This window comes from Papio anubis, chromosome 16 (assembly GCF_008728515.1).
Source record: "Papio anubis isolate 15944 chromosome 16, Panubis1.0, whole genome shotgun sequence".
Classification (NCBI taxonomy): domain Eukaryota; kingdom Metazoa; phylum Chordata; class Mammalia; order Primates; family Cercopithecidae; genus Papio; species Papio anubis.
The window spans coordinates 10,552,799-10,566,689 of NC_044991.1; the positions used below are offsets into that span (position 1 = coordinate 10,552,799).

At 41.7% G+C, this 13,891-nt stretch overlaps 1 protein-coding gene across 10 annotated transcripts in view; it reads right to left on the minus strand.

Moving 5' to 3' along the window:
* TNRC6B (trinucleotide repeat containing adaptor 6B) overlaps positions 1–13,891 on the minus strand; it is a 298,093-nt gene that overhangs the window by 197,140 nt on the left and 87,062 nt on the right. The window contains exon 4 of one of the 10 annotated variants that reach the window (XM_031656269.1): positions 5,075–5,211. The exons of the other annotated variants lie outside the window; for them this stretch is intronic. The gene's annotated coding sequence lies outside the window, so the exon portion shown is untranslated. The remainder of the gene's footprint in view (positions 1–5,074; positions 5,212–13,891) is intronic. 10 annotated transcript variants of the gene reach the window in all.

Here is a 13,891-nt window from a genome sequence, read left to right on the forward strand (position 1 = left end):
GACTTCTGAAAAAAAGAAACACTTCTTGCTTAGCTATAGAACCACAAATTTTAACTGATAATGTATTTTAATATCCTTTGAAGCTTATTTTGACCATGTGATTAAATTCTAGTCAAAGAGATGTAAGTAGGATGTAAAGTGCAGCTTCCACAAAGTCTTCCTAAGAAAGTGGCAAGTTCTCTCCTTTCTGCTACATGGAACACAGTTAAGAATGGTTATTGTTATTTTTTATTTTAGCCATTCTAGTGGATGTGAAATGCTATCTCACTGTGGTTTTGATTTGCACTTTGCATGCTTTTTAAAGCAAAGATGCCTAAGCCCTACTGGGCTTAATGAAACAGAATCTCAAGAGTTAGAATCTGGTGGCTGTGCATGGTGGCTCATGCCTGTAATCCCAGTGCTGTGGGAAGCCAAGGTATGAAGATCACTTGAGGCCAGGAGTTTGAGACCAGCCTGGGCAACATAGCGGAGACCCGTCTCTAAAAAAAAAAAAAAAAAAAAAATTAGCTAGGCGTGGTGGCACATGCCTGTAGTACTAGCTACTCAGGAGGCTGAGGTGGGCGGATCCTTTGAACCCAGGAGTTCAAGGCTCAGTGAGCTATGATCACACCACTGCACTCCAGCCTGGGTGACAGAGTGAGGCTTCTGCTTCAAAAACAAAAACAAGAAAAAAGCAGTTGGGACCTGGGATCTCTATTTTCTTTATAAGCACCCCACGTGATTCCCATGCAATAGTAGGCAGACTACAGCTGAACAAAGGGGCAGTCAGAGGAGTGAGAACCCGTGAATTTTTAACATTTTCTTTAAGAGGTAAGGCACTTACAGACTTCAGAGTAGGATTACAGCTGAGGAAGGAGGAAAGGGATTGGCTTGGGAAAGGGCTACACAGAGGCCCTCAACTATTAACTATATCTCCTTATTTTATTTCTTTAAAAAAGAGATAAATTTGATCCCAGCACTTTGGGAGGCCAAAGTGGGGGGATCACTTGAGGTCAGGAGTTCGAGACCTGCCTGGGGCAGCATGATCTCTACTGAAAATACAAAAATTAGCTGGGCATGGTGGTGTGTACCTGTAGTCCCAGCTACTCGGAAAGCTAAGGTGGGAGCATCGCCTGAACCTGGGAGGTGGAGGCTGCAGTGAGTTGAGATCGTGCCACTGCATTCCAGCCTAGGCAACAGTGAGGCCGTCTCAAAAAAAAGAAAAAAGAAAAAAGAACAGAATTTGAGTTCACCCATGGAAAGAAGTTAACTCCACTTTGCTCAATAAATTCATTAATTTAAAAAAAAAAAAAGAAGAGAGAGAAATTTTTTTTTTTTTGAGGAGAGAAATTTGAAGCAAATATGACGAAGCAAATATGACAAAGCAAATATGTTAAATCTTGTTGATGGTTAAGTGGATGTATCTGTTATTTTATTCTCTGTACTTTGCTACAGCTTAATATTTTTTCTTCATGACAAAATCTTACCATGAAAAGGAAAACTACAAGAATAAAGAATATAAAAATATAATTATTGGCTGGGCGCAGTGGCTCATGCCTGTAATCCCAGCCTTTTGGGAGGCTGAGGCAGGCAGATTGCTTGAGGTCAGGAGTTTGAGAACAGCCTGGCCAACATGGTAAAACGCCATCTCTACTAAAAATACAAAAATTAGCCAGGCATGGTGGCGGACACCTGTAGTCCCAGCTTCTTGGGAGTCTGAGGCAGGAAAATTGCTTGAACCTGAGGGACAGAGGTTGCAGTGAGCAAAGACTGCATCACGACTCCAGCCTGGGCAACAGAGCAACACCCCATCTCAAAAAAATGGAATAAGATAGAAAAAAAATTACCATCTATTCAACAACCACTCTCTCAAGTATATGAAGACTGTTCTTAATATCTTTCTTAGAAATCTGTGTAAGTGGTCAAGGACTGGTATGGTCACTTTCCAATTACCAGGGACTCGAGACTTCTATTGTTCTTCCATCTTCAATATATTTCTTCCACCTTGTGTTCTAAGATGGTTGCTCTAGCCCCAACCTTCATGTCTGTGTTCCATGTAGCAGAAAGGAGAGGACTTGCCACTTCCTTAGGAAGACTTTGTGGAAGCTGCACTTTACATCCTGCTTACATCTCTTTGACTAGAATTTAATCACATGGTCAAAATAAGCTTCAAAGGATATTAAAATATGTTATCAGTTAAAATTTGTGGTCCTATAGCTAAGCAAGAAGTGTTTTTTGTTTCAGAAGTCAATCACATTGTCTGTACACTGCTAGTATACTGGTTTTGCCCATCCTATAGTTGTATAATTGATTCTTTTGAACTTAAAGCATAAGACTTCACAATTAGAAAAAAAATTAGCAAAAGACTAATGTAATTCAGTGAAGAAAAGGTGCTGGAGGAAATGGATAACCACATGGAAATGTATGAACCATGACCTCTATGTCATATACTACATACAAAACTTAATTTGAGGCAGATCACAGACCTAACTGTGGGGGCTAAAATGTTAAAGCTTTTGGATGACAGTAACAAGTACTGGTGATGATGCGGACAAATTGGAACCTTCATGCATTTCTGGTGAGAATATAAAACGGTGTAGTCACTTGAAAAACAGTATGGCAGTGCCTCCAAAAGTTAAACCATATGACCCAGCAGTTCCACTCCTAGGTATATAACTAAGAGAAATGAAAACATATTCCACACAAAAACTTGAACACAAATGTTCGCAGCAGCATTACAATATTCATTTCATAATATTATTAATGTTCACAGCAGTCAAAAGGTGGGAACCATCCAAATATTCATCAACTGTTAAGTAAATAAACAAAATGCGGGCTGGGCGTGGTGGCTCACGCCTATAATCCCAGCACTTTGGGAGGCTGAGGCAGGCGGATCACCTGAGATCAGGAGTTCGAGACCAGCCTGGCCAACATGGTGAAACCCTGTCTCTACTAAAAATGCAAAAATTAGCCAGGCATGGTGGAAGGCGCCTGTAATCTCAGCTACTCAGGAGGCTGAGACAGGAGAATTGCTGGAACCCGGGAGGCAGAGGCTGCAGTGAGCCAAGATCACACCACTGCACTCCAGCCTGGGCAACAGAGCAAGACTCCATCTCCAAAAAAAAAAAAAAAGGAAAAAGAAAAACAGAAAAAGAACATGCATACATCCATGCAATAGGGTATTATTCAGCCATTCAAAGGACTGAAGCACTGATAATGTGCGATAACATGGATAGCCTTGAAAACATGATGCTAACTGAAAGAAGTCTCACACAGAAGCAAAACATACTATATGATTCTATTTATATGAAATGTCCAGAATAGGTAATTCTATAGAGATGGAAAGATTAGTGGTTGCCTGTGGCTGGGAGGAAAGGGAATAGAGAGTGACTGCTAATGGATACAGTTTCTTTTTGGAGTAATGAAAATGTTCTTAAATTAGATGGTAGTGATGGTGGTACAACTCTGTGAATACACTAAAAACCACTGAGCTGTATACTATAAATGGGTAAGTTTTATGGGATATAAAATATACCTTAATAAAGCTGCTAAAAAGAAAAAGGAAAGAACATCCAAGCTAATTCTTTTCTTTCCTTATTTTTACTTTTACTTTTTTTTTTTTTTTTTTTTTTTAGCATTTTGAATTGCTATTTAGGGTTCTGTTTTGTTTTGGTACTTTGAGAAAGCGAATTCTTATCCATGCTCAGGTTGGACCCAGTCTGAAATAGTTCCTACAGTTCTATACTTGAGCCTTTTCTCATGTCCCAGGCCCCATCTATTCCTATTATGTTGAGCACTCCTAATGTGTATCTTGATGTCCTCTCCCTCTACTGAGCGCTAAAATGCCTACTAATTAGTTTTACCTGGGCTGCCTGCAGGTGCCTCAATATTTCAAAATCCACACCCAGTTAAAAATAACAATAACAGGCCAGGTGTGGTGGCTCATGCCTGTAAACCCAGCACTTTGGGAAGCTGAGGCAGGCGGATCACCTGAGGTCAAGAATTCAAGACCAGTCTGGCCAACGCAGCGAAACCCCGTCTCTACTAAAAATACAAAAATTAGCTGGGCATGGTGGTGTGTGCCTGTAATCCTGAGCCTGGGAGGCAGAGGTTGCAGTGAGCTGAGATCACGCCACTGCACTCCAGTCTGAGCAACAGAGCGAGACTCCATCTCAAAACAAAAACAAAAACATAATAACAGTAACAATAGCTACATCCAGTACCTTGCTCTATCTCCTATTTTACATGGTATCATTCAACCCTTTACAGATTTGTGCTCTAGTCCCATCCTTCCTGTATGCTTCTGCACACCACTGTTACTGTCTGATTTCAAGCCTTCCTCAGTCTTCTTGAGGGGACTCCTAACTGGTCTCCCTGTCTCCATTTTACACCCTGTTTGTAATCATTTCTCCACACTCCTGCCAGGTCATTCTTTCTTTTTCTTTCTTTTTTTTTTTTTTGAGATGGAGTCTAGCTTTGTTGTCCAGGCTGGAGTGCAGAGGCATGATCTTGGCTCACTGCAACCTCTGCCTCCCAGTTCAAGTGATTCTCCTGCCTCAGCCTCCCGAGTAGCTGGGATTACAGGCGCCTGTCACCATGCCCGCCTAATTTTTGTATTTTTAGTAGAGACAGGGTTTCACCATGTTGGCCAGGCTGGTCTGGAACTCCTGACCTCAAGTAATCTGCCTATCTCGGCCTCCCAAAGTGCTAGGATTACAGGTGTGGGCCACAGGGCCCAGCAGGTCAGCCTTTCTAAAATATGCATCAGATCAGGTTTCTCCCCTGCTTAACATCCTTCAATAGCTCCCTATTGCCTGCAGGGATTCTGCTTCTAACCCCATCTCCAGGGTCTCACAGACATCTCAGTGTTCTAACCATCTCTTCTCCAGAGAAATGTGTGGCTCTGAATATTCACAAAGCACCCTCTCCCTTCTTAGGGATTCTTCTATACCCAGGTGACTTTTCCAGTAAGTTTATCTGACATAAGGAAACAGTTGATTACTCTGCCGTATAACTTGTCCAGGATGGAATATTGAACTACTACGGCCTCTGGAGTCAGACAGACCTGGAATCCAACCCAAATGATGTTGCTTACCAGCTATGTAAACAAATGGGGAAAGCATTCGCGCTGCATGTTTGCTTTTCCAACCTGCTCTTGGAATACCAAATTCCATGACATCTTGCGATCACTTGCTAAGGCAGATTCAACCTAAGGTAGAGATATCCTAAGCTCTGGAAAGCAAAAGACTTTATTTAACTGTGTGTAAATCTTTCTTCTCTGCATCCCCTACCAAAACACAAACAAAACAAATTACCATGTTCCTAAAATACTCCTGTGTAACACTTTTCTTGACTAAATGAGCACTTACTATTAAGAACAGATCTTGCAGTTCTTTGTCAATGAAACCAGTTAAAACAGATCATTCAAATGCTACTGTGTATTTTATGTCTAAATTATCCTATTTAACTATCTTTAATGTATTCTCTGTAGACAAAGACTACGTTTACTTGTTACCTTTCCTAACGATAAAGAACATTATTATTAATAGCTAAAATGTTAGCTTCCTGATTCAGTAAATATTTATTTGCAGTAATTAGTAGAGACACCTGGGTACTTAAACCTATAGCTACAAATTTGAAACCCTAGAGCTTACTTTCATTGTTTTATTATAACTATTTAAATATACAGGCCACGCATGGTGGCTCAAGCCTATAATCTCAACACTTTAGGAGGCTGAGGTGGGAGGATCTCTTGAGCCCAGGAGTTCAAGACCAGCCTAGGCAACACAGTGAGACCAAGTCTCTACAAAATAGTTAAAAAAAAAATTTAGCTGGGTGTGGTGGCACGTGCCTATGGTCCCAGCTACATGGGAGGCTGAGGCAGGAGGATCCCTTGAAGCCCAGGAGGTTCAGGCTGCAATGAGCTGCGTTTAGGCTACTATGCTCCAGCCTAGGTGACAGAGCAAGACTCTGCCTCAAAAAAAATATATATATATATACACACACACACACGTATACACATATATCTGTATACATATATATGTGTGTGTTTATATATACACACATACATAAGATAAATATACACAAAGATACGGAGAATATGATCACAAACACCCAATTGCTCAGCTCTATAACAAACTCTACTATTATCTGTTTTAGATTTCACTTAAAAATGAACACTTCAAGTCTAGAGCTACAGAATCTCTACAGCTAGTAAGCTAACACCAACTCATTTAGAGTACTGACCTAAGTTACATTATATTTAAAGTGAGAAATGGCTACAGAGTTTAAGCATTCTAATCTATCTTTGTTAAGAACCATAAAGGAAGATTACATCAGGTCTGGAGACAGTCCCAGGAATGCTAGTCCTTGCCCTTGCCTTCCAATTCATTTGTCCTTCTACGGGATCTACTTCCTCACCTTTTGTTCTTTCTTTCTTAACTCCTGAGAACTCACGACCCAGTGGAAATCAGTCCACAGGCTGAAGTAGGCCTATTAAATCCTCTTTTCTTTTAGAGAATCTGAGTGTAGAGATACAGATATTCTAGTCTACCCTCTACATCAACACCAGTTATCCTCACACAGCAAATCATAAAGTAAAATGTACATCTCATTTCCCTGCTTTAAAAATCTGCTGCTTCGGTTGGCTGCAGTGGCTCACACCTGTAATCTCAGCACTTTGGGAGGCTGAGGCAGGAGGATCACTTGAGCCAGAAGTTTGAGACCAGCCTGGTCAACACAGTGAGACCCAGTCTCTACAAAAAAAGTAAGAAAAATTAGCCAGGCTTGGTGGCACACCTGTAGTCTCAGCTATTCTGGAGGCTGAGGTGGGAGGATCACTTGAGCCCGTTAAGTTCAAGGTTTCAGTAAGCCATGATCACACCACTGCTCTCCAGCTTGGGCAACAGAGCAAGAACATGTTTCTATTAAACAAAACAAACAAAAAAATCTGCTACTTCAAGGTGTCAGTAAGGTTGCTAAAATAAAAATAAAATAAAATTGTTTAATCTGTTGTCTATTCTTGAAACTCTTCAGCCTAAGATAATCTGGGCTCTGCCATGCCCTCCGCTTCCCTGGCACCCAACACTCTAGTCGCTGTGTGGTGGATTAAAGATGACCTCATATTTAAGGCCAGTCTTCCCACTGAAAGGTGGGATCTGTTTCTCCCCTCCTTGAGTCTGGGACGGTCCTGTGAGTTGCTTTAATTCAACAGACTGGGGAAGACGCAAAGCTGGGTGACTTCTAAGGCTGGGCTTAAAGGTATCTGCAGCTCCTGCATGGCTGGAATGCTCCCTCCTGAATCACTGCCAACTGCTGTGAGAAACCCAAGGCGTGCAGAGGTCACATGGAGGAGAACCTTGGGTCAACAGCCTCAAGGTGGTCTCCTAGCTGACAGCCAACACCAACTGCCGGCCATGTCAGTGGGCCCTTTCAGACATTTCTGGCGAACTGGGCCTCCAGATGACTGTAACTCCAGCCAATACCACTTTGGAAGAGAAGAACTGCCCTACTGAGCCCAGGAAAACACAGAATTATGACAAATAAAAGGTTGTCTTGGCGATGGAGTTTTAAAAATATATGAAAACTTTATTTTTTAGAACAGGTTTAGATTTACAGAAAAATTATGAAGATAGTCCATTTATCTGAACCCAGTTTCTGCTGTTAGTAACATGTTTCCTTAGTATATTTGTCACAATTCAAGAACCAATATTGATACATTATTATTTATTAAACTGTAAGTTCTGGAATACATGTGCAGAACGTGCAGGTCTGTTACATAGGTACACATGTGCCATGGTGGTTTGCTGCACCCATCAACCCGTCACCTACATTAGGTATTTCTCCTAATGCTGTCCCTCCCGTAGCCCCCCACCCGATACATTAACTAAAGTCCATGCTTTATTAAATTTGCTTAGTTTTTACCTAATGTTCCAGGATCCCATCCAGAATACCACATTACATTGTTATCGTGTCTCCTTAGCTGTCTCTTGGCTGTGACAGTTCCTCAGATTTTTCTCAGTTTTCCTTGAGTTTTCAGGAGTGCTGATCAGGTATTCTGCTGAACACCCCTCTAGTGGAATTTGTCTGATGTTTTTCTCATGATTAGACTGGGATAATGGATTTTAGGGAAGAAACTAGAAATTGAAATGCCATTTCCTCACATCGTACCAACGGTACAAACTATAAAAAGGACTTATCACTGTTGATGTTGACCTTGATTGCCTGGGTTTAGGGTTCTCCTTAAGGAGTGGAAAGTTATGGTCCACATCCTGGAGGATAGAGTATTTACTAACTGTTTGGAATTATTCCACTCAGGAGGTTGCAATGGTGGTTTGAAACCTCTAAGTTTTGATGTGATGTAATAGACACCAAGATATCTGAAACACACTCAAATTTTTCACCATCTCCCATCACACATTACTTTATTATTATTATTATTTTTTTTTTTTGAGACTGAGTTTCGCTCTTGTTGTCCAGGCTGGAGTGCAATGGCACGGTCTCGGCTCACCACAAGCTCTTTCCTCCCGGGTTCAAGCGATTCTCCTGCCTCAGCCTCCCGAGAAGCTGGGATTACAGGTGCACACCACCACGCCCGGGTAATTTTTTTGTATTTTCAGTAGAAATGGGGTTTCTCCATGTCGGTCAGGCTGGTCTCGAAATCCCAACCTCAGGTGATCCGCAAAGTGCTGGGATTACAGGTGTGAGCCACCGTGCCCAGCACATTACCCCTTATATGCTATACACAGTTCCTCTGCATATAATAGCCTTCTCCCCGTCACCCATCCAACAACAAACCAATAAAAACCATGAAACCCTTCTTTCTACAATGCCCAGTTCAAGTGTTCCCTCTCCATTGTGGAGCTTCATGCCAGACAGAGTTCATTGCTTTGACCTAGGCACATATTTAATATCAGTGTCATAGCCTGTATGGTATGGTTACCTCCCTCAACCAGATTAAAAGTGCCCGAAATGCAGAGACCATATCTTACATAAATAACTTTGCATGCCTGTACCTACGACATCAGCAACTAGTAGGTGCCCAATAAATGTTTGTTGAATTAAATAAACTGAATGACTATAAAAGTATATCACTTTTGATAATATCTCAATAAAAAGAAGAAAAGATGATACAAATAAACAGCTTAGTTCCAGCATGTGTCAGTAAAGCCACAAAAGAGCTGAAACCTCCCAGTAATGCACAGTTCCACTATGTGAGAGTGAAACCAGGCACTAACAAAAGTGAGCATTACATTTAACCAGTCAAACCCACATATGACAGATAAAATTGTATCTGTTTTCAGATCAGTGTGATAATATAAGCACATAAGTGCCAAATAAAATAGGTCACATGAGTTTCTCTCTATGGGAATCAGGCCAATGAAGTACATACATATCCATGCCTCCAGATTTCCTATGTCATCAAAGACTTTTTACATAATATAATTTTTTTTTTTTTTTTTGAGATGGAGTCTCACTCTGTCGCCCAGGTTGGAGTGCAGGGGCATGATCTCGGCTCACTGCAACCTCTGCCTCCCAGGTTCAAGCAATTCTCCTGCCTCTCGAGTAGCTGGGACTACAGGCGCACGTCACAATGCCTGGCTAATTATTGTATTGTATCATATTGTATTGTATTGATTGTATTGTATTGTATTGTATTGCATTGCATTATACTGTATTGTATTGTATTTATTGAGATGGAGTTTCACACTGTCACCCAGGCTGGAGTGCAGTGGTGTGATCCTGGCTCACTGCAACCTCTGCCTCCTGGGTTCAAGTGATTCTCTTGCTTCAGCCTCCCAAGTAGCTGGGATTACAGGTGCAGCTGGGATTACAGGTGCACGCTAACCTGCCCAGCTAATGTTTGTATTTTTAGTAGAGATGGGGTTTTGCTATGTTGGCCAGGCTAGTCTCAAACTCCTGACCTCAAGCCATCTGCCCGCCTCAGCCTCCCAAACTGCTGCGATTACAGGCGTGAGCCACCGTGCCCAGCCACAGAACATAATTTTCATATTTAACCTCTAAAAATGTGGAACAATAAGACAGTTCCATGGATAACTCTGTTAATTTGATTCAATTTTATCTCTCACATACACAGCAGAAAAATTAAATAAGCCCTGAGTGGTCCTTGGGAAAAATGTAAGAAATAGTCACTGTTCCTCCAAAGGATACGTTCAGGGGCGTCTAAAGTTTTACATTAACAATAACTCTGTCAACTTGTCTTCCTTCAGCATTTACAATAGAAGCTTTCACAATAACAGCAGAACTCTCTTTGAGAAATTCGTTAGGTCATACAAAATTGCAATCTGGTGACCATTCAGGGAAAAAAGCTCATTCCAAACTGATGTGAAATTTAACATTCTTTCTTCCTGCCTCCACTTTAAATGGTTAGAGCTCCAAGAATTAAAAGAATAAATAATAGTTTAAGGAGTCAATTCTGTGTGTCAGCACCCAGCACAGTTCCTGGCACACAGTAGGTGCTCAATAAATATTTGCTGAATTAATCAGGAGAGAGGAGGGGAGGAAAGAAGGCAAAAATAAGGAAAAATAGGACGCTTGTGCATAATTCAGGAATCATCTATAATCCGTTTACAGCAGTCTTTTAGAAACCATCACCTGCTTTATATGTTTCTGGCAGAGAAAAAAAAATCTCCCTAAACTCAAGAGGTCAAAGTCTACATTTCCCAACTCCTGAAGAATATAGAATCCTAATCCAACTCTGAACTTCAGTAAACATCTCTCTCCAAGAAAATGTTAAGGAAAATGCTGCACGGTTTCAGAGAACATCTCTTCAAGAGGAAGAGTAAAATTCACTTCCTCCAATAAGACTTCTATACCAACCCTGCCCATCCATAAGGGCTCCCGATTTATACTTGCACAACCTACCTGGATATTTTGTAAACCATATTGACCCTTTATTCATTTGTTAACTATTCTTAGCACCTTCTCTACAGCTGCAATTCCAAGCCTTTCCTCTTAACAGGAAATCGAAACTTGTCATTTCAAGTTTTCGACTGTGTACTCTACACTCTCCCAACTACAATGACTTCTCTTTCAAAGGCAATACAAAGAAAAGCTGAATTTACTTTCTTTCTTTCCTCCTCCAAAACTCCCTCCACCACTAAACAAGAGTCAGAAGAGCAGGATTTGGGCCTGAGCTCAGGCATTACTGCAGTATGAGGCCCGTTAAGCCTGGAAATCAGAGAAACCTTTTTCTAACTGCACTCTTGCCTTCCTCCACTCATTTCTTCCCTTTTTGCTCAAACATGCATAGGCCTTTTCCATTAAAAAAAAAATCTTTCACTTGAACTTAATCCTCCTCCTCATTGTTCTCTCTTCCATTTATTTCCAAATGTCCTAAAATTAAGTGGTGGACTACAGTCATAATGCATTTTTAAAAATCATTTAATTTCTCTTTAACCCATAAAATTTGGTTTCTGCACCTCCTACTCTAATTAAATGGCACCCCTGAACATCAGTAAGTTCTTTTTAGAAGCTATCATAGAAAATTTAGGCCAGGCGCGATGGCTCAAGCCTGTAATCCCAGCACTTTAGGAGGCCGAGACGGGATCTTGAGGAATCAGTGGGGTGTCACAGCTAACAGGGTGAAACCCGTCTCTACTAAAAATACACAAAAAAAAAAAAAAAAAAAAAAAAAACCCTGGCTGGTGGTGGTATATAGTCCCAGCTACTCAGGAAAACTGAGAGGGCAGGAGAGTGTCGCCAGGTGTGAGCTTGCAGTGAACTGAGATTGCTTGCACTTCAGCCTGGGCGACAGAGGCGAGACTCAGATCTAAAAAATTTAAAACATGTACAAAGTAAATACAAATAAACCCCTATGTACCCATCACAACATTTCAATAGTTGCCAACATTCTCTCCTGTCATCCCTTTCCATGTATTCTCATCACTCCATTTTGATTTGGCGACAAGTTTCACCACACACAATGTACCTGCTGCTGCGGTGCCAGAGTACCGTCATGCGCCGGAAACAGAGATGCCAGTGGCTGGATCCGCTGCTGGCTTTCATACTCCGGGTGCGCCATTTCACCTCCCGTGGGCATCAGGACTACAGGCTTCCGAGGCCACCGTACAGTAAGAGCCGGGGTTTCCTGCCGTGGCCTTCCAGGATAATTCTTAATCTCGACGATCCCGTCTCGGCCTCAAAAGATATAGGATTGTTCGACACGCATGACCACTCATATTTTTATTGTAATTATAAACCGTTGCACCCCTATCAGACACAGAACATCTCCATCTCCCCAGAAAGTTTTCTCATATCCTTTCTCTTTAATTAGTTCTTAAACAAATCCAGGTGTCTTTTCTCACTTGTCAACCTCCTCGATTCTTGGCAGCATCTGAAGTTACTGAGGGAATCTTTTTCTTGAAATTCCCCTTTCTATGATGCAAAAGGATCCCAATCCATCCTCGAGTCACATCAGTGTTGGCGCCACAACACACCTCAAGTCTGTCTTTCCTCCACTTCCGGTAACACCCATGAATGCAGCCCTACCCGAACGGCTGCACGTGCCTTCCCACCACGCTCCCTGCTTCCACTCTTACCTCTTTCCAATCCACTCTCCAGACAACAGCCAGAGCCATCTCTTAAAATGCAAATCCTACCACATCACATCACTCCTCTAGGGAACAGCGTTCAATGGCTGCCCTATGCATAGAGAATAGGTCCACGTTGCCCTGTGGCCTCTGAGGCCTTGCAAGGTCTCTGCCTCTCTCTCTAACCTCCCGTCACACTTGGCCCACAGGTTTCTGAGAGCTCTTGGAAGAGGCCAAGGGCTTTTGCAGCTGTTTCCGTGTCTAGAACACTGTTCCTCCAGCCCTCCAGACAGCTGGCTCCCTTGCCCATTAGCTTCAGCTGAAATGTCCCCTTCTCAGAGAGATCTTCCTTGACTAGCTACGCTCTTCTTCCCAGCTGCCCTGCATGACATGGCTTTCTTTTATTTTCTTCATAGCACTTGCCATCATCTATAATTATTATCTTTATTTATATTTATTCATGTCTCCCACTAAGATGAAACCACCTTGAGAATAGGAACCATGTCTTTTTGGTTCACTGTTGTACCCCATGATAACACATGCTTAAGAATTATTTATTGAAGGCCAGGCGCAGTGACTTACACCTATAATTCCAGCACTTTGGGAGGCTGCGGCAGGAGAATCTGTTGAGCCCAGAAGTTCGAGACCAGCCTGGGCAACACAGCAAGACTCTGTCTCTACCAAAAAAAAAAAAAAAAAAGAGCCAGGTGTGGTGGCACACACCTGTGGTTCCAGCTACTTGGGAGGCTGAGGTGGGAGAATTGCTTGGGGCTGGGTGGTTGAGGCTGCAGTGAGCCGTGAGCTGTGATCATACCACCACATTCCAGACTTGGTGACAGAGCAAGATCCGGTCTCAAAAAAAAAATTTTGAACAAAAAGAAATTCAGCTGAAAATCACTTTTTGGTAAAAAATTCTCTACTTTTCCTCAAAACCTGCTACCTTTCCTAATGGCCTTCTGTTAACAGACATCCACAAACTACATAACCACAGCAAAATGATAAATTCCAGCCATACATTAAATCATTCCAAACATAAGATTTTATTGACTGATTAACTGATTTACACCCTCGGTGGGGGAGAGTGGACTGACGCCTGCGAGATGAAATCAGCGTCCAAATATAAGATTTTAAACAAAAGCAACATCGGGGGAAAAACATAAGAACCTGAATTAAACTAAGGCTGATGAAGTTGAAGTTATAATCTAATTTATAACAGAAGCATCCACTTAGGGCACATATAAAAAGAATGTTCTCTTATTCTTGAGTCTAATTCATTCTGAACTGATAAACTATTCAGTAATTGAAAAATCAAGAAAACTAGTCATTTATTTTTCCAAAAAGAAGTTGAAAACTGAGCTTAT